General features: G+C 40.4%; 1 pseudogene; it reads left to right on the top strand.

Annotated features, from left to right (window-relative positions):
• The first annotated feature begins 1088 nt into the window (after positions 1-1088).
• LOC101644658 lies at positions 1089-2330 on the top strand (annotated as a pseudogene).
• The last annotated feature ends 16534 nt before the right edge of the window (positions 2331-18864 follow it).

The raw sequence follows: 18864 nt of genomic DNA, 5'->3' as shown, positions 1-18864 counted from the left end.
ACATATATTAAACATGCTTTTAATCACTGCAGTCACTGCAACTTTACTAAGACACCACACGTTTACTACTGTCAACACCTTTGAAATCGCATGCTACTCCACTGTAAACCTAGCAGGTGGTGGATCTGCTGTATATACACAGTTTAATATCATTTTAATATGGGCAAAACAGTAGGTCCTCTGTGTGTTCAGTTCTTGCTTTTATTGCTATTAGATCTATTACTCACTTGAGAGACCCTTATTTTCACTTTGTTGCACTTCCAAAGTGCTCTCTCTTTGCCAGTTGCTGTTTAGTCGATCCCCATGTGTGTCAGAGCAGAATGGTGCTCCACCCAGTTACCAATAGCTAATTTTTCAGGACACAATCAAGTCTTTCTTCTGAAGAAATTCAAAATTCTCTGGGTTAGTAGGAGTGCTTTAACCGCCCTCCCCCCGCCTTTTTTTCAATCATCCAGAGCCTCCCACAGCCAACCTTGTTGGTGGGTGTCATGGGTTGATCCAGACTCACGATGACCCGGGAGATAGACTAGCACTGTTCCGTAGGGTTTCCTTGACTGTGTTGTTCATGAGGCTAGATTACTAGGTTTTTCTCCAAAAGCTAGTCACTTTAAAATCACAGAGGCAAACATCTTGCTGTTTTTATATCTCCTGTGACAGATTTGATACATTTAAATTATCATCCTTTAATCAATAGGCTTTAAGAAGAGACACGGAAGGAAATATAAGAAATAAAGCAAGTTCCTTCATGCATGTATATAAGTTTGCCACTCAGATTATTACTGGAAATATTGAATGATACTTTATTTACGTTTGAAGGATATTTGCAATTTTTATTGTTCCTATATTTTGAATTAATTGTTCAGCAAAATAATAAAGAAGGCAAAGTCGAGTGAAAGGCAAATAATAAAATGTCAGGATGCTTGAGAAAATAAAACCTCTATTAAAAAAGTGATGAGAAGAGAAAATCCACATGAGATCTTAGATTACATTTCTATAAAACTGGTGATGTAAAATATTTAAGAAACCATCGAGGCGGAGCGATATTGAGCCTGCGGGCTAGCGGAGAGGAGCAGAGGCGGCGGGGGAGGATGGTGGCTGCTGCTCCACAGCGGGCCTGGACCGAGCAAGCCTCGGCCTAATAAGGACATCAAGTTTCTGCAGGATCACGGTGCAGACTCGTTTCTTGCAGAACAGAAGCTATTAGGAAATGTCAAGAATGTGGCTAAACACTGGAGATCCCCTTGCAGAGGGGTCTCGGGGAGGAGATGAGCCAGTCAGGGTGCGATGTAACAATGATGAGAAATACAACTTTCCTCTAGTTCCTAAAGGTTTCCTCCCGCTCCCACTACCATGACTCGAATTCTATCTTGCAAGACTGGCTGGACCAGAGGAGGTACACTGGTACAGATGGGAACTGAAATACAGGGAATCCAGGACGGATGAGCCCTATAGGACCAGTGGTGTGAGTGGCAAAACAGGGAGGGTAAAGGGAGAATGGGTAGGAAAGAGGGAACCGATTACATGGAACTGTGTGTGACCTCCTCCCTGGGGGACAGACAACCGAAAAGTGGATGAAGGGAGACGTCGGACAGGTCAAGATATGACAAAATACCCATTTATAAACTATCAAGGGCTCATGCGGGAGGGGGGAGCGGGGAGGGAGGGGAAAAAATGAGGACCTAATGTCGGGGGGTTTAAATGGAGAGAAAATGTTTTGAGAAACGATGTACAAATGCGTTTTACACAATTGTTGTGTGTATGGATTGGGATAACAGTTGTATGAGCCCCTAATAAAATGTTAAAAAAAAATTAAAAAAAAGAATGTGGCTAAAACAGCGAATAAGGATCATCTAGTTACAGCCTATACCCATCTTTTTGAAATAGCGTTTCAAAGGTACTGAAAACATAAAGTATGTGAGCAGGTGAAAAATGTGAAAGTTACTGATGACAAACCCAAAGGAAAAAAATCTGAAGAGACCCTGTAAGAGGTTTCACTAAAATATGCAAAATCTGTTCTTAAAAAGGGAGATAAAACCAACTTTCCCAAGAAGGGTGATGTTGTTCATTGTTGGTATACAGGATGGGACTGTCTTTGACACTAATATTCGAACAAGTGCCAAGAAGAAGAAAAATGCCAAGCCTTTAAGTTTTAAGGTTGGAGTTGGCAGTTATCAGAGGATGGGATGAGGCACCTTGACTCTGAGTTGGGGAGACAAGGCTGGACTAGAGACTGAACCAGAATGTGCTTATGGAAAGATAGGGCAGCCTGATGCCAAAATTCCACCACAGGCAGAACTTTTTTTGAAGTAGAATTCGTGGATATTGATTGAAATGGCAGCACTTCAAGTCTAAGGACAACAGCAGCAATGATAATGCCTGCGCTTGAAGCAACTTCATGTAACTAATTAGAGCTGGTGACCATTATGTTTAAGGGAGGAGTCAACTGGTAAGAAGTTAAAACCTGTCTACTTGATCCCTGATTTTTGAGAAATGTTATCCTATGTCCTTCAAATCTAAAGTATTTTACTACAACTCTGTAAAATATTGGTTAAAGAGAATTATTTCCCTTTTATCTTTGTGTTGTAAACTACAAGGTTCAATACAAATGTATCCACTGTTTTGAACTGACTGATTTGGTCAGAGTTAAAATATTAACTTCTGATTAGGCTAACGAAGCCCAAGAACCATACATACATACGAGACAGTCACTTGTAAGAATATTCTCTGAATGGGTATTTACCATGCAGATATTCATCTTTGAATCTTTAAATATGTATTTATGAAGCAAGAAGACAAAAGCATAGATGGAGCTTTAGAGAAAAGAGAAAGATTAAAAGTAAGAGATTGGCATTAATAACCTGAATTTCAGAAAAGTGCACTTCAAAACCCAATGAACCAAAATGTAACTTTATTAGGTTAATATTAGGTTCCCCCCCAAAAAAAAAGAATCTTAAACAATTACTGGAAGAGTCCAGTTTTATTATAAAAATGATGATCAGTTTGATCAAAAAGAAAGCTTGCTCACAAGTTTACACAAATAATCTAAATACAAAGTCTCCTGAAACCACAATATATTTTCAATATGATTTTCATTTTATAAGGGATGCAAACATTCTATTTTCTCGTTTATAACTATATTCCAAGGCACAGTTTTTAATAGTGTACTTTTTCTGCAATTAGATACAGATTCAACACAAGTATAACAAACACAGACAAACCAACTGACAGCAAAAGTTAAGATTCCATTTGTTAAAAAATAAAATAAAATAAAACATTTGTTCACCAAAAATAAAAATAAAATTCCATTTGGTTCTTTTGTTTTTGTTTTTTTACAGAGGAGGTAAATCCTTGAAAGCAGCCCTTATGTTTTCAGAATCTTACTATACTGACATGATTTGCAAGTCAGTTTTATTTTCCTACCTTTAAGGCTGCAAAACTCCATTACAAATGCAGTCAAAATTATTCTAGACAACTTAATGCAAAAATTTTAAAAAACAGTTCTCCAATAAAAAGTAGAATTTTATAAATGGTAGGAAATAGTATGTGTGGTAAGCTACTAATGACATTTTCCCTATTATTAAACAAATCGTTACAAGGAAACAGGGAAGACAAGTTGTCAAGTATGGCAAGGTATGTTTACATCCCTCAGAAAAAGAAAAAAAAACCAACAGTTTTCATTCTTTTCACACACTCCCTCTGAAATGCGTATCTTCCCACAGGTTGGAGGAAGAGGATAATACTGTACTAAAATGTACTGCAATTGTACTAAAATGAAAAGGGAACAAGGTAGTATACTAGAATGATAGCTGCACTTCATATATTTAATTAAGGCAAGTATGTTTAATAAAGCAAGCATATGTTTACTGTTAAAATTTTAATGACTGAATCACAAAAGACAATAATCATTAATAGTGTACTCTTGATTTATGCTTCTAATATCTGTAAACAAAGCATTTCAATTATATTGATGTGGACTCACTTGCTACCAGGCACTATCATTATATGCAGCTTGATTTGCCTATAAATCACCATCAATCATCTGTGTCGATGACGAGGTATCTTCTGCTGGTGCTTTTTTCCCTCTGGTTCTTCAGATCTATAAATAAGATACAAAAGTGGAAAAGAAAGAAATAATAACTGAAACCTGTGCCCCTCTGAATAAAATTAAATATGACTCATGTTAGTACTATTTATTCTTTTGATTTTATCCCAGAAAATACAAACATCTTATGCAACTATCAGTTTATGGACATGTTTCCCACAGTCAATCTGATGTTGCTAGTTTGAAAAGAAAATAAATAGTTTGAAAAAGAGAGTTAACATGCACAGTCAATGTGTGTTACACAAAACTCTATCTCAGAAAAATCATCTAATCTTGTTAGTTACTTTTGACATCATATTTCCTCTTGAGAGTAATTTCATACAAAGGGCAAAACAGTTTCCTTTTTTATTTTACAGGCTTCTGATAATGGGATATCTCGTTATAGCGATATGACTGTACTTGAAGCATTCAGGACTATCCCTCAATTCCTCAACTTGAAAGAGAAAAATCTGCCATTGATACAGGGTATCCCAGTGTCCATTTCTTATGACCAGAGAACATAAAACCAAGATTGCTATTCTTTCTTCATCGCATCTATGCTTACTGTTTCTCCGATCCTCCTCTGAACATTTCTCTGGCTCCCATTATCCACCTTCACCCACAATAGTACTGAGCTTTTGATTCTGCTTTAAATTCTACACCAGCTGGTTATATTATATTTGCACTTCACACAAAATAAAACGCCCATTTCACTTTATTGCTATGGATGTTCAGTGTAAGCCCTCCAACTATAATTTGTTTAGAATTAATTTGTACTCATAATTTTAAATATATTTAGTTTGTCTAGGTCCTAGGCAGTGCAAACAGTTTGCATACAACTGCTAATTTAAAGGGTGACTGTTCAAACCCGAGAGGCAGCTCAAGAGAAAGCCCAGGTCAAAACCAAACCTACTGTCATCAAGTCAATTCCACCTCACAGGTACCCTGTCACTCACTCACTCACTCCCATCAAGCCTTGACAACTGATAGTGACACTATCAGACTAAGCAGAACTGCCCCTTACCATTTATGAGACTGTAACTGTTTATGGGAGTAGAAAACCCCAACTTTCTCCCACGGAGTGGCTGGTGGTTTCCAACCGCTGAACTTTTGGATCACAGTGCTCAATGAGTAACCACTATGCAACCAGTGCTCCATCAACCTTTTAGGAAGGTCAAAAACCACCAGCTTCTAGAACGGCAAAAGAAGAGGGTATCTGTTTATGTAAAGATTTAAAGTTTTGGGAAGCTTATATGAAGGCTCTATAAGTCAGAATCAATTCCATGGCAGTGAGTTTTGCAGTAAACTGTCATTATTTAAAGAAGAAAACTATTTTCTTACCCCTTTTTATCACAGGTGTCAGAATTTAACCTAAAAACAGTGATAATCAGCATGACATTTATCACAAGCAAGTATAATGAACATGACCTACAATATCCATGACCCATTCCTTTGGTAGAAGAAATATCCAAATTATCTTCCAGTCTTGTTACTGGTGGTTAGAATGACAATAAAGTATAATAAGACAAAACCAGTTGTCTCATTATAATTATCCAGTACCAGTTAACTTCCACCTTCTCTGAGGTGAAAGCTTATGGCTTGTATATCATTACTTGTTTTAGAAAAAAAAAATTAGTATTTTATATTTATTAAACCCTCTAACAATTTGAGCACTTTGCATGAGAAAAAAACAAGATAGTAAAAAATCTCATAGACTTATCATTTTACAGATAATTCAATGTGCTCTCACATACAGAGGGAGCATGATGTTGCAGGCCCACTTGACGAATTCTTAATGGATATGTGTTCTAATCCTAGTTTTATTGATAAATGTCCTATAGGTAATTCATTTAAGTTTTCTTGGCATCAAATGTTTGATATGGATAAATATAGGGGAAATTTCATTTTATGAAATTCAGTCTTAAAACTTTATGACTTTGTCAATACAGTCAAATGATATTTATATTGACGTCACACTGTACATTTTTGGAAATTTGGGCATTTTAATTGCATATGTATATCTTATATGTCCTAACATCATATGCATAGTTCTTTATTATTGCATAAAAGTTATCAATAAATGAATAGTTTAAAACAATATACATTGAACTTCCTGAAAGAGGGCATTATGATTTATATCACACTCCCATCTTCCACATGATCACTGAAGAATGTAGTAATTGATAAAACTCAACTGTATTGGAGCTTTGAAATGTAGTCAATTGCTGATTGCAGCAATTCAGTGCACACTGAACCAAGAACGAGGTGGCTATTATATGAAGAAAACCTTGACTTTTTACTGTCTGTGCCTTTCCCCAGTCCTGATTCAGAGAGGGGGCCCTCTTGGAACTGTGATGAAGCATGCTGCTTTCAGAAAGGGGGTGCTGTCTTTTAGAGCCCACAATTCAGAAGGCTTTGCAGTTTTCTGCCTTTGCCGCCTTGAACAATAAAATGTATCTAAGAACAGTGTCCTGAGACCACCTCATTGTGAAAAACCGCAGGTTGAAAGATCATGGGAAAGAGAAAGGTCCAGCTTTCTCAGCTTCCACAATGTTCCTGTCAGCCCAAAGTAGCTGGATGGGTGGACGCACACCAACACACCCACAGAATCATGAGAAAGCATATCACATTGTTTCGGAGTGGTTTGCTAAGTGAGAATATATAAGATACAAATTTGTATTAAAATCTGTGACAATATATAAGATACAAATTTGTATTAAAATCTGTGACTTTAGTTTTGAGATGAAAGTTGATGGAAATTAGACAGAGATTGAGAAAACATTCTTATTGGAGGCTAGAAGTGCTGTGAACTGTCTGCTATAAGAAAGCTGGAGGAAATTTGATGTATTTATGAAGGGTTGAACAAAGGGAAACATAATCACCTGCAATTAACATGGTAGATAGAAAATGCACTGAAAAAAGTATGCATCTGCCTGAGAAAACTTCTATAGAGAGCTATTCGTTTGTTGGGTTTTCAGCCTTGTAATTTTAATATACAGGAAGAGAATTGTCTATTTTGCAAGTAATATGTGAAGAACATATGAAGGACACAGGTTTTCTAGATGGTCAATTAGTAGTGTTTCTTTTGTACATTAAAAGACAATCAAAATAAATCATAGTCAAGGAAATCTGGAGGAAAGTTACTTACTGTGATGATCAATGTTTCGTATGTCAATGTTCAGTAGAAAATGTCCATCATTGACTAACGACTAGTGGCCAAGTAGGCAGAAAGCATCAACTAGTGATATCTAGGAGATTAGCTGCCAATATTCAGTCCTTGATATAGAATGATGTAACGAAGGTTCTAGGATGCTAGAACCATGGGAACTCAAAAGCATAGGGTCCCAATTACCAAGGTTTATCCAGCTACATTATGGAGCCCAGGTGGTGTAGTGGTTATGCAATGGACTGCGAAACTCATGATCGGCACGTAAAACCACCAGCAGCTCCTCAGGAGAAAGACAGGACTTTTCTACTCAAGGAAACAGCTATCATCTCAGAAACACACAGGGGTCACTATGAGTCAGCATTAACAGGATGGCAGTGAGTATTCAGCTACGTTACAGCATGCTGCAGAAACGTAGGCTGAGCCTCAGAAATGACAGACTCCTGTGTGGCGATCAACGCTCCATTTAGTAAAATAAGCAACGTTTCCTTATGACTGAAATTTAAATATTCTAATTATGAATTTAATTTTCCTATCCACAGATCCTCAGTACGCACTCCCTTGCTGAGGATTTGAAGAACACAATACTAACATTAAAGTGTTACAGAGATGCTGTGCTATTCGGCCATCTCGGATCCATTGGGGTTCCATCTACAAAAGAATGAAACATTGCTCAATGTCGACCCATTTTCAAGAGTTTTCATATATTTGAGTCCATTTTGCAGCCATTGTGTATTCTGAGTGCTTTTCACTAGGGATTTTATATTGGAGCAGTATGCCAGGCAATGTTTTGTTGCAGTCTATAAGGTTTCCTTTGAATAATTTTGGCATTAAGGTCCAAACATTCTTACTTGTTCGTTTTAGCCTGGGCATGCCACTGAAACCTGTCCATTATGGGTAACCCTGAGAGTATCTAAAATGCTGCTATATTCATCATAAGCTCTGATCTATGAACAATTAGTTCTTATGATATGACCCTGTTCAATACTTGCCCTCATGAAGCAATCATGAAAGCCTTGGGTGCTTCCATATGGAAGCTTTTGAAAAGTGTGTTGAAGAATTCAGATGGTGCCCATCTATCAGAAAGGATAGTGTCCGGAGTCTTAAAGGTCAAGTGAGGAGGCGCTTCAAGATGGCATCCAGGTAAGCAGTCCATACAGGGAGCTCTGGTAAGTCTAGTGTCCAGGAGGTCAAACGAGAGTATTACAGTGAGGAGAAAAATCCTCATGAAGACCTGAGGGGCCCTCCATGTCCATGAGGTAGCCCTCACCCACATCTGCTTTGTTCCAAGCCCTGGGGATCTGGGTCCATATACCAGGGATTTCCCGCCAACGGTGCAACCACTGTGCACCTCGGTTGCCACCCGCCAGTAACCCCCTCACCCCCTGGTACCGTCACCACCCCAGGCACTTTGAACTCCCCAAAGCTGTAGCCTGACCACCACATAGAAACTGTCTACTTGTAGCTCCTAACCAGGGAAGCAGCACACCTTCTCCCACGGTTCCCCTCTTTCCACGAGGCTAGGCGGCGATTCTGTCTACAAGCTTTGGTCGCCCCCCCCCCTTACAACCCCTCAGGGTCCCAGGGGTCTAACCCTCAGCAAGTTTGATCACCTGTGGCTGAAGGCACCCAGCACCAGTACCTGGGTCACCTCCACCACTGCACAGTGACGTCTGCCCTGTCAATGGGACACAGAGCCTGCCACCTCCATGGCACCTCAGCTCATCACAGCCCCAGCCTCTCCCTGTCCGAACAGAGTGGCATCCGCACTTCCCGCCCACTATTTCCCCGGCACTGCGGCTTCTAGCAGCCTCTTCCCATCCTAGCCACAGCAGCACACTGGCAGGCGCACCATGTGCCACACCTCCGCCAGCTGGAGCCATGGATAGTCGTAAACCAGGTCCTTGCAGGCCCACCTGTCCTCATAGAGTGGTGCCCACACTTCCCACCCACCATTTCCCTGGCACTGCAGCTTTGAGCAGCCCCCTCCCCTCCCAGCCAGCCCATCCTTGCAGGCCCACTGCATGCCACCTCAGCCAGAGCAGCAGAGAGTTGAGGACTGGGGTCCTTGCAGGCCTGCCAAGTGCACCATCTTGGCCGGAGCCGTGGAGAGTCACAGACTGTGTCCTTGCAAGCCTGTCACATACGCCACCTCAGCCAGAGCCACAGAGAGACGCGGACCAGGTCTTTGCAGGCCCACTGGGTGAGCTACCTAGGCCGGAACAACGGAGAGTTGTGGACCTGATCCCTGCAGGCCTGCCTGGCGAGTGCTCAGCCTCTGGGGCTGTGGATAGGCCTGCCTGGGTCTCTCTCTGCTCATGGATCATTGTTACCCTGGTCCTTCCCAGCCCACGCAGCGAGAGATACAGTGGAGAGTTTATCCCTGGTCCAGAAGTCATCCTTTCCCCAAATCTAGCCTAGCTCTGGAACCCAGAAGATCAACAACCCAGTTCTGGGAGCTCCCACCGGCAACACTCCTTTAGACCCTCATGGGACCACAACCTGCCCATTGGCCCTCTACAACCCTATAACTGTATGGGAAGTATCCACTAGTCAAACTGAGTTTCTCACAACTGTCCACAGCAATGCTCACAACCTTTTATCGCTGTTGACCACTGAGTTGCTGCTGCACCTGCCTGCACAATGAACCCAAAGAACATGATAGTAGCTCTAAATGTCAACAGCTTCAACTCCTACACTAAAATAAAAAGGCTTGCAGACTGGCTAGGAAAATATAACCCATCAATCTGTTGCCTGCAGGAAACACATCTTAAGCTCACAGACAAGAACTGACTAAGAATAAAAGGCTGGCAGAAGATATATCAGGCAAATGGCAACTCAAAAAAAACAGGAGTTGCAATCCTAATCTCAGACAAAATTGATCTCAAGGTTCAAACCAGAAAAAGAGATAGGGAGGGGCACAATATAATGCTCAAAGGATCACTTTACCAGGAACCAGCGAGCATAATAAATACATATGCGCCAAATGGAAGACCTGAGAAATTTGTCAAACAAGCTATTCAAAACATGAAAAAAGATACCACAGATTCAACTGTAGTAGGTGACTTTAATTCACCACTTTCAGTGAAAGACAAATCATTGGGAAGGAAACTCAGCAAAGAGTTTGTAGAGCAAAACACTACAATTAGGCAACTAGAACTGATAGACATATTTAGAGCTTTCCATTCAAATGCAAAAAAATTTCAGTGTTCTCAAGCACACATGGCTCATTTTCAAAATTATACCACTTATTGGGACACAAGTCAAGCCTGATTAAATTCAAACACATAAAGATTACACAGACGTCCTTCTCGGATCACCATGCCATAAAGCTGGAGATCAATAAAAGGATGACCAGAAAAACAAAGGCAAACAATTGGAGGAAGAAAAATGATCTTCTGCAACATGAGTGGGTACTGACCCAGATTAGAGAGGAGATGAGAATGTTTCTAGAAGCTAATGAGAATGACAATACAATATATCAAAACTTATGGGATATGGCAAAAGCAGTCATCAGAGGTAGCGTGATAGCAATAAGGGCATATTTGAAAAAGGCAGTGAGGCTTATGATGGATATTTTCTCACAAAACTTCCAGCAACAAGAAAAGAGTCAACAGAACAATCCCTCAAATAGAAAATAAAAAGAAATAATAAGAATCAGGGCAGAGTTGAGCCACTGGGAAGACAAAAGAACTATGTAGAAAATTAATGCAACAAAAAGCTGGTTCTTTCAAAGGATACCAGAATCGACAGACTGCTGGCCAACCTAACCAAACAAAGGAAAGAGCAAACAACAAGCCAGGATGAGGAATAAAACAGGGGGAATCACAACAGACCCTAATGAGATTAGAAAGAAAATCACAAAGTACTATGAAAGTCTGTACTCTAATGAATTCAACAATGTGGAAGACATGGGCAAATACTTGGAAAAACAATCCATCCCTAGACTATCCCAGATAGAGGTCAAGAACCTAAACACACCCATAGCTAAAGAAGAAACAGATATAGTTAACAAAAAGTTACCGCCAAAAAAAGCTTCCAAACCAGACAGCTTCACAGGAGAATTCTACAAAGCATTCAGGGAAGAGCTGACACCAATTCTCAACAAAGTATTCCAGAGTGTAGGAAAGGATGGCAAACTACCAAACTCATTTTATGAAGCCAGTGTAACTTTGATACCCAAACAGGGCAAGGATCCCACAGCAATAGAGAACTATAGACCGATATCGCTAATGAACATAGATGCAAAAATCATCAACAAGATATAGCCCAACTCATCCCAGGGATGCAGGGGTGGTTTAACACCCGAAAATCCATCAATATTATATACCACACTGATAAGAAAAAGTTTAAGAATCACATGATAATATCTATAGCTGCAGAAAAAGCATTTGGCAATGTCCAACACCCATTCCTAATTAAGACACTCAAGAGGATAGGAATAAAAGGTCAATTCCTCAAGTTAATACAAGCTGTCTACAAAAAAACTGACAGCTAACATCATAGTCAATGGAGAAAAGATGAAATGAATCTCACTGAAAAAGGGGACCAGACAAGGATGTTCCTTGTCCCCACTTCTACTCAATATCGTACTGGAGGTCCTAGCTAATGTCATAAGACAACAGAAGGATATATCAAAGGTATCCAACTGGGAGAGGATGAGGTGAAATTAGCGTTATTTGCAGACGACATGATTCTGTACATTGAATACCCAAAAAGCTCCACAACCAGAGTACTGACAGTGATAGAGAAATATGGGATAGTGGCAGCATACAAGATCAATGAACAGAAGTTGATTGGTTTGTTATATACATTGGACAAGACCATGGAAGAGGAGATTAAGAAGGCAGTACCCTTCACAATACCCAAGAACAAATTGAAATACCGAGGGATTTATTTAACCAAAAAAAATAAAAGCCCTATAAAAGGAAAACTACAGACCCTACTGTAGAAAACCAAAAGCAACCTTCACAAATGTAGGAATAACCCATGCTCATGGATCAGAAGACTCAATATAATAAAGATGTCTATTCTACCCAGGGCACTTTATAAGTTTAATGCTATCCTGATTCAAATACCAACAACTTTCTTCAAAGAATTGGAAAAACTGACCCCCAATTTCATATGGAGAGGGAAGAAGCCCAGAATTAGCAGAGAACTCCTCAAGAAGAAGGACAAAGTTGTGGAGCTCACTGTACCTGACTTTCACACCTAGTACACAGCCACGGTAGTCAAAGCAGCATAGTACTGGCATAACGACAGAAACTCAGACCAATGGAAAAGAACAGAAAACCCAAAAATACAACTGTCAGCGTATAGACAACTGATCTTCTACAAGGGCCGCAAAAGCATCAAGTGGAAGGGTGATGCCCTATTTAACAAGTGGTGCTGGAAACAATGAAAATCCACATGTAAAAAAATAAAACAGGATATCTACCTCACCCCATGCACAAGAACAAACTCAAGGTGGAACACAGACATAGAAGTAAAATCCCAAACCATCAGGACCATTAATGAAGGAATCAGGACAAACCCACGAACCTTGGCCCAGGGAATGCAAAGACTAACTCCAATAGGGCAGGCTACACACACAGGAGAACCTGAATTCATCAACATCCAGGTTGAGGTACAAGGAGTGAGGAGGAGGTAGGACCAAACCCAAGGAGGTACATGCTGGTCCAACACAAAAAAAGGGAAAGGGGGGAGGGGGAAGGAAGGAGGGCACTAACCCACCCAGGGGAGCACACTGATTTTGTCTTCACAGAATTTTGAGTTGGCATGCAGACCCTACCACAGTGCACCACACCACGAGCACAACGTGGCCACGTGGAAGAATGCATAAAAAGAGAAAGCTATAGGACTGGCCACAACCAGAGACAAACTGACCCCCTCCCTAGATATAGGTGTGGCAGAGAACAACACTAAACCTACAAGTTAGGGAAAGGGGCCAGCCTGCCACACCCACATGGAAGCAGACCAGGGAGGAAGAAGAGAAAGAGAGAGCCGGACTGGACCCCATGCTAGCACATCAGGCCTGGAGGATGACATCCCTGTGGGGATCTAATGGGACACAGAGGGGACTGGGTGGCCCACAACAGCTCATGCCATGTTGTACCCTTACTGGAACAGACTGTGACAGAGGACAATTCTGGGGTCACACAGTGGGGAGGTAGTGTGGTGTGAACCCCCCACAGTGGGGTGAACCAAAAAGGGAACATAACAGACCAGCAGTTGCAGCAAAGCAAAGCTATGAAGTCCCTGAGGAGCCCCCCAAAAGGGAATCCAGGCCAGGTCGGGCAGCTCCTGGACAGTCAGGAAGGCCAGAGAACAGACCTGGGATTTTTGTATATTTCTTCTGTTTTTGTTTTTTGTCGTCTTCTCCTTCTCCTTCTCCTCCTCCTCCTCCTCCTCCTCCTCCTCCTCCTTCTTCTTTTTCTTTCTTCTCCTTTTCTCTTTTCAATCCCCCCCCCACCTTTTTTTTTAATCATTTTGGGGTATGTCATAGTCGGTGTGCCTACCTCTATAAGATAAGCATGGGAAGTGTACCGGAGGAGAAAGCAGTGGGATTAACAGTCCCAGGGAGACCTAGGGGATGAGAGAGGTGGGGGAAGGGGGTGGTGAGCAGGCAGCACCATAGACAGGAGAACAACTAGGGTATGAGTATCAATAACAAGGAGGAGTTAGGGATCAGGGGTGGGGGGCTTGTAGGAGCAACAGCAAACTAGCAAAGAGGAGGTATCAAGAGGCAGCAATAAGTGGAAAGTGGCAGTGGGGCAGGAGAAAGGCAAAATGAAACAGAGGAAGGACCTGGGAAGCAAAGCAAAGGATAGTGGTATAAATATAGCGATGTGCATATGTGGATACATTAATCCACAAAAACAGAAGTACTGGCCAATGTACATATATTTGTACGGCAATATACTGAGGTAGTGGGTGGAATTTGGGCCTCAGCTCATACCCTCCCTCCATACAAGAGCACTTTGTTCTAACAAATCGACAGTTTGAGATGTTCACCCTCCCAACACAATCGCTGAAGACAAAATGGTTGCATAAGCAAATGTGGTGAAGAATGTGGATGGTGCCCAGCTATTAAAAATATAGCATCCGAGGTCTTAAAGAATTGACATTACACAAGCTACCATTCAGCATAGAAGCAACAAGCCCACACAGAAGAAGCACACCTCCAGAGTGATCATGAGGAGTCATCGGGACCAGGTAATAGGCATCAGAAGACACATAACAAACAATCAAAAATATATTGTTGAGAACGAGGGGGGTGGGAGCAGAGATCCAAAGCCAATCTGTACACAATAGAACAATCCCCCTACAGAGGGGCCACAGGGAAGGGATGAGCTAACTAGGGTGCAGTAAAGCATCAATGAAACATACTATATTCCTCTGGTTCCTTGAGGCTTCATCAACCCCCACTACCATGACCCCTGTGCTGCTTCTCAATTCAGATTAGACCGCGGTATAGTTAAGGGATGGGAGCTCACGACACACAGAATCCAGGAACCGGAGTGGGGATAGCTATGCCAGAAGGGTAGGGAGAAGAGGGGGAGAGTAAGGAAGAAAGGGGCTACCAATCACAGTGATAGAAACATAACCATACATCCCTCTCCAGGGGAAAGAAAAACATGGGGGAAGGAAGACAGTGGTCGGTGTGAAATATGAAGATAATAACTAATTATAATTTTTCAAGGGGTTATGAGATTGGGGGGAGGTAGGTGGGGAAGAGGAGCTGATACCAAGGGCTCAATAAAAAGTAAATATTTAGAAAAGAATGAAGGCAACATATGTACAAATTCACCTGATGCAAGTGATGTATTGATTGTAACAAGAGTTGTAAGAGTCCCCAATAAAATGATCTTTTAATAAATTATTTTTTAAAAAGGTCAAATGAGTTGTCAGCTAAGTCTGCAAAGAGAGAGCATATCAGCCCATGTGATATCAGGATTGTAGATGATGAAATCTAAGATCAGAGGAGGTAATTATATTAGAAATCTTGGTTTGCAGAAGATTATGGATGATAATGAAAGCCCCAAATTAATTTGCAGACCCCCAGCCTCACCCCATACATCACAGTGAATTAAAATTCCACTGAATTCCCACAGCCCACTGTCCAGGAATGCGAATAGTCTTCTTCTCAGACAAAGTTCATTTGGAAGCAGGTTACTGCAGATATAGTTAATAGGTCAAATTTTTAAATTTTATCACTTGTTTACCCTTTTAATCCACTTTTAACTTGTTTTAGTTTTATTGTTTTCTGCTTTCTTTTGAATTGAGATTTTCTGTGTTTTATTTTGTTTCTGCTGTTGGGGCAAAAAATAAATAAATTCATTTGAACTGTGCTGCTGATAAAGAATATAGAAAGTGTCATCAACTGCCAAAACAACAACAACAACAACAAAACAAATCTGTCTTAGAAGAAGTAAATCCAGAGTGCCTCTTACAGGCAAAGATGGTGAGACTTTGTCTCACATATTTTAGACATGCTGTCAGGAGAGATCAATCTTTGGAGAAGAACATCATGTTTGGTAAAGTTGAGAGGCATTGAAAAAGAGGAAGTCTCTCAACAAGATGATTGACACAGTGGCTACAACAATGGCCTCCCACAGAAGAACTGGGCGCAGGACTGGACAGTGTTTCCTTCTGTTATACATAGGGTTCCTGTGAGCTCGAATTGGCTCGATGGTACCTGCCACCAGCAACTAGAGGTCATCAGATTATTGAAGGGGAGTCCATAATTTAACCTTAAGTGCATGAGGTTAAAAGCTTACATAAGTTTTTAAGTAGGAGGTAGAATTAAGTGATATTTTTAAATGGATGTTCCTGTGGCAACTTCAACACTGTATTAGATTACCAGAACATGGCATGGATTTCAACAGTTCAACAGAAGCAGTTTTATCAAACACATCTTTACATATGCTATCATCATCTTTTTCAAAACATTATCTTTTTACTTAAGTCTCTGGCCTCAGCTCTTCATTTTTCCTCCACCCTCCCTCCCCCATGCCCCCTTGATAACTTATAAATTATTCTTTTTTTTTCTTCTTGTTTTACACCGACTGCTGTCTCATTTCACCCATGTTTCTGCTGTCCATCCCCCTGGGATGGGGGCCATACGTCGATCATTGTCATCGGTTCCCCCTTACTCCTCCACCCCCACCTTTACCCTCCTAGTATTGCTGCTCCCCTTATTGGTCGAGGGGTTTATCTGTTCTGTATTCCCGTGTTTCAAGCTCTTATCTGTACCAATAAACATGTTCTGGTCTAGCCAGATTGGTAAGATAGAATTGGGGTAAGGATAGAAGGGGAAGGAAACATTAAAGAACTAGAGGAAGGTTGTATGTTTCATCCGTGCTATACTACATCCTAACTGGCTCTTCTCTTCCTTGTGGCTGTTCTGACAGGGGGGTGTCCAATTAACTACTAATGAGCTTTGGGTCTACACGCTGCTCTCCTCCTCATTCCCATTGATATGCTTTTTTGTTTGTTTTGTTCTGTGTCTTTGAAGCCTGATACCTGATCCCATGGACACCTCATGATCACACAGGCCGCTGTGCTTCTTCCATGTGGGCTTAGTTAAGAAGCAGTTTTAGTGAGGGGCCTATCCTCCTAAAGGACAAACGGTAACTAGTAGGTAATGTACATAATTTTAGATTAAAAGATATAAGAAGCACTTGTGGATATAATAAATCTGTACTTCCAGGTGAGTCACCCATCAGAAGGGAGAGAGCTAATTGGTGGATGATTCAGGAGGCTTTGTAAGTTCCAGGTTCAATCCTTTAGCTGGTTTGGCCTCCAAATCAGGAATGTGGCCTTCTTTGGGTAAGAAACATATACCTAAGATTTTATAGCCAGTAATTTCACATCATTTTAGACTTTTGGCACTTATCCAGTAAAGTAAACCTAACCTACAGGAATAGGGCAGAATATGATAAGCGAGGATGATAATAAGAGTGCCAAATGTATGACAGACCCAAACTGACAGTTATTAGGTGAAATTAAATAGAAATTCAAAAAGTGCAATGCCTTTAGAAGAATTTAAAATACATTGTTTCTGCCTGTAGGAGGCAATTCAGCTTAAGAAAATAAAGACATAGTTCAATTCCCCTCCTCTGTAAGGAACTGGTTGAATGAAAAGCAGGCAAAATTCTATTAAACTTCTATGTTGTTGGCAGACCACACCCTTTGTTTTCTCAAAAATTATTAGAGAGCTATATAGGGTTGCTGGACCTTTTCCCACTTCTTGTAGTTTCTTCTTGATGTCTGGGGATAGGTATATAAACTAGGTGGAACTATAAATTTATATCTCATAATCCTATTTTACCTGTGGGATTTTTAGGATCCAGATCAGCAGGTGTTATTATAGCCTCTTGTAACTTTTAAAGTACCATCAGGTTCTCTTGAGAGCCTTGGTAATGGTACCTAGTTTGCTCTTATGATGTAGACTACTGTTTTAAAGCCAAATTTACCCGCTACCTAACTTATTGCAAAGCATATGAGGTTTTCATGAGGATCTGAGGATTAAATTTGTCCCAGTTTTTAAGGATACATCCTAGAGGTATGTCTAGAGTTATTAACCCTTGGTTTCCCATTTAAAGGAGCAGAGAGGAGATCATTGCAGAACCCGTGTTCTTTTCCTGTCTAGCATATTAAAAAAGTAAAATAAAATAACTACTTGGGAGAATGCATTTCTCCCTGCACACTTGAGTTTCCAGAAATCTTGATTCACTCGTATGGGCAACATGTTCATTATATTACATATTTTTACAAGTCCAATGTAAGTAGACTTTTGTAGAAAATTTTTGTAATGTGCTTTACCGGGTCTACAAAGCAAAAGGTTATCTGTGGGTGACAGAATTTGGTATGGCCATGGTTAACCTTTTTAAAAAATCTGTGCTGGAAATTCCCAAACCCATGCAAAGTTAAATAAGGTCAATTAAAAATCAAAAGGAAATCCCTTAAAATACAATGTTTAGAAGTTTTAAATTTAATGTCAACCTTAAATTGTCAATCCTTCTGTAATTTTTTTTCAGTTGCATAACTAAGTAATTGTGGGAGTGATTTACCCCCAATCTTTCCTCAACATTGCTTCTATTGATCAAATGTACTTATGATTAACATTCATTTGAATTGATTATTGCTATAAACTAACTAACCATGATGTAGAACTTCAGGTTTACTTAACCCTTTTAAAGTGCAATGATCCCATTGCTATCGGAGCGGTGATTGTGGTCTTTTTGTAACATCTTATGAAAGATCTGAAGGTCAAAAACCCTAAGCTATAAACTAAACATGGTACAGGGAGGCTTGCGTCTTCAGTCAATGGGCTTTCCAACTTTGAGGAGAGTCTAATTCAAATGTTAAGAGGAATCTTCATATGCTACCTAGCCTCTGTCCTGTTGAACCTTTGTCCTTGCTGAGAACATGTCCTTGACCTGGGAAATTAACAGGTTCACCAGCCTTTTTGTCTCTCAGGAATAAATCCAGCAAATTCTATCTAGTGGCAAGAAAGTTTTTAAACGTTTCACTTTTAAAACAGTTCTTATAATAACCCTTTAATCATAAAAAATGGACATACTATTTAGCAGACCTTAATATAGACATTGCT

Source organism: Echinops telfairi, unplaced genomic scaffold, assembly GCF_000313985.2.
Source record: "Echinops telfairi isolate 266 unplaced genomic scaffold, ASM31398v2 ScPeMD7_70;HRSCAF=299, whole genome shotgun sequence".
Taxonomy (NCBI): domain Eukaryota; kingdom Metazoa; phylum Chordata; class Mammalia; order Afrosoricida; family Tenrecidae; genus Echinops; species Echinops telfairi.
Note: the sequence above shows the minus strand (reverse complement) of the source record. Positions and strands in the feature narration are given on the sequence as shown.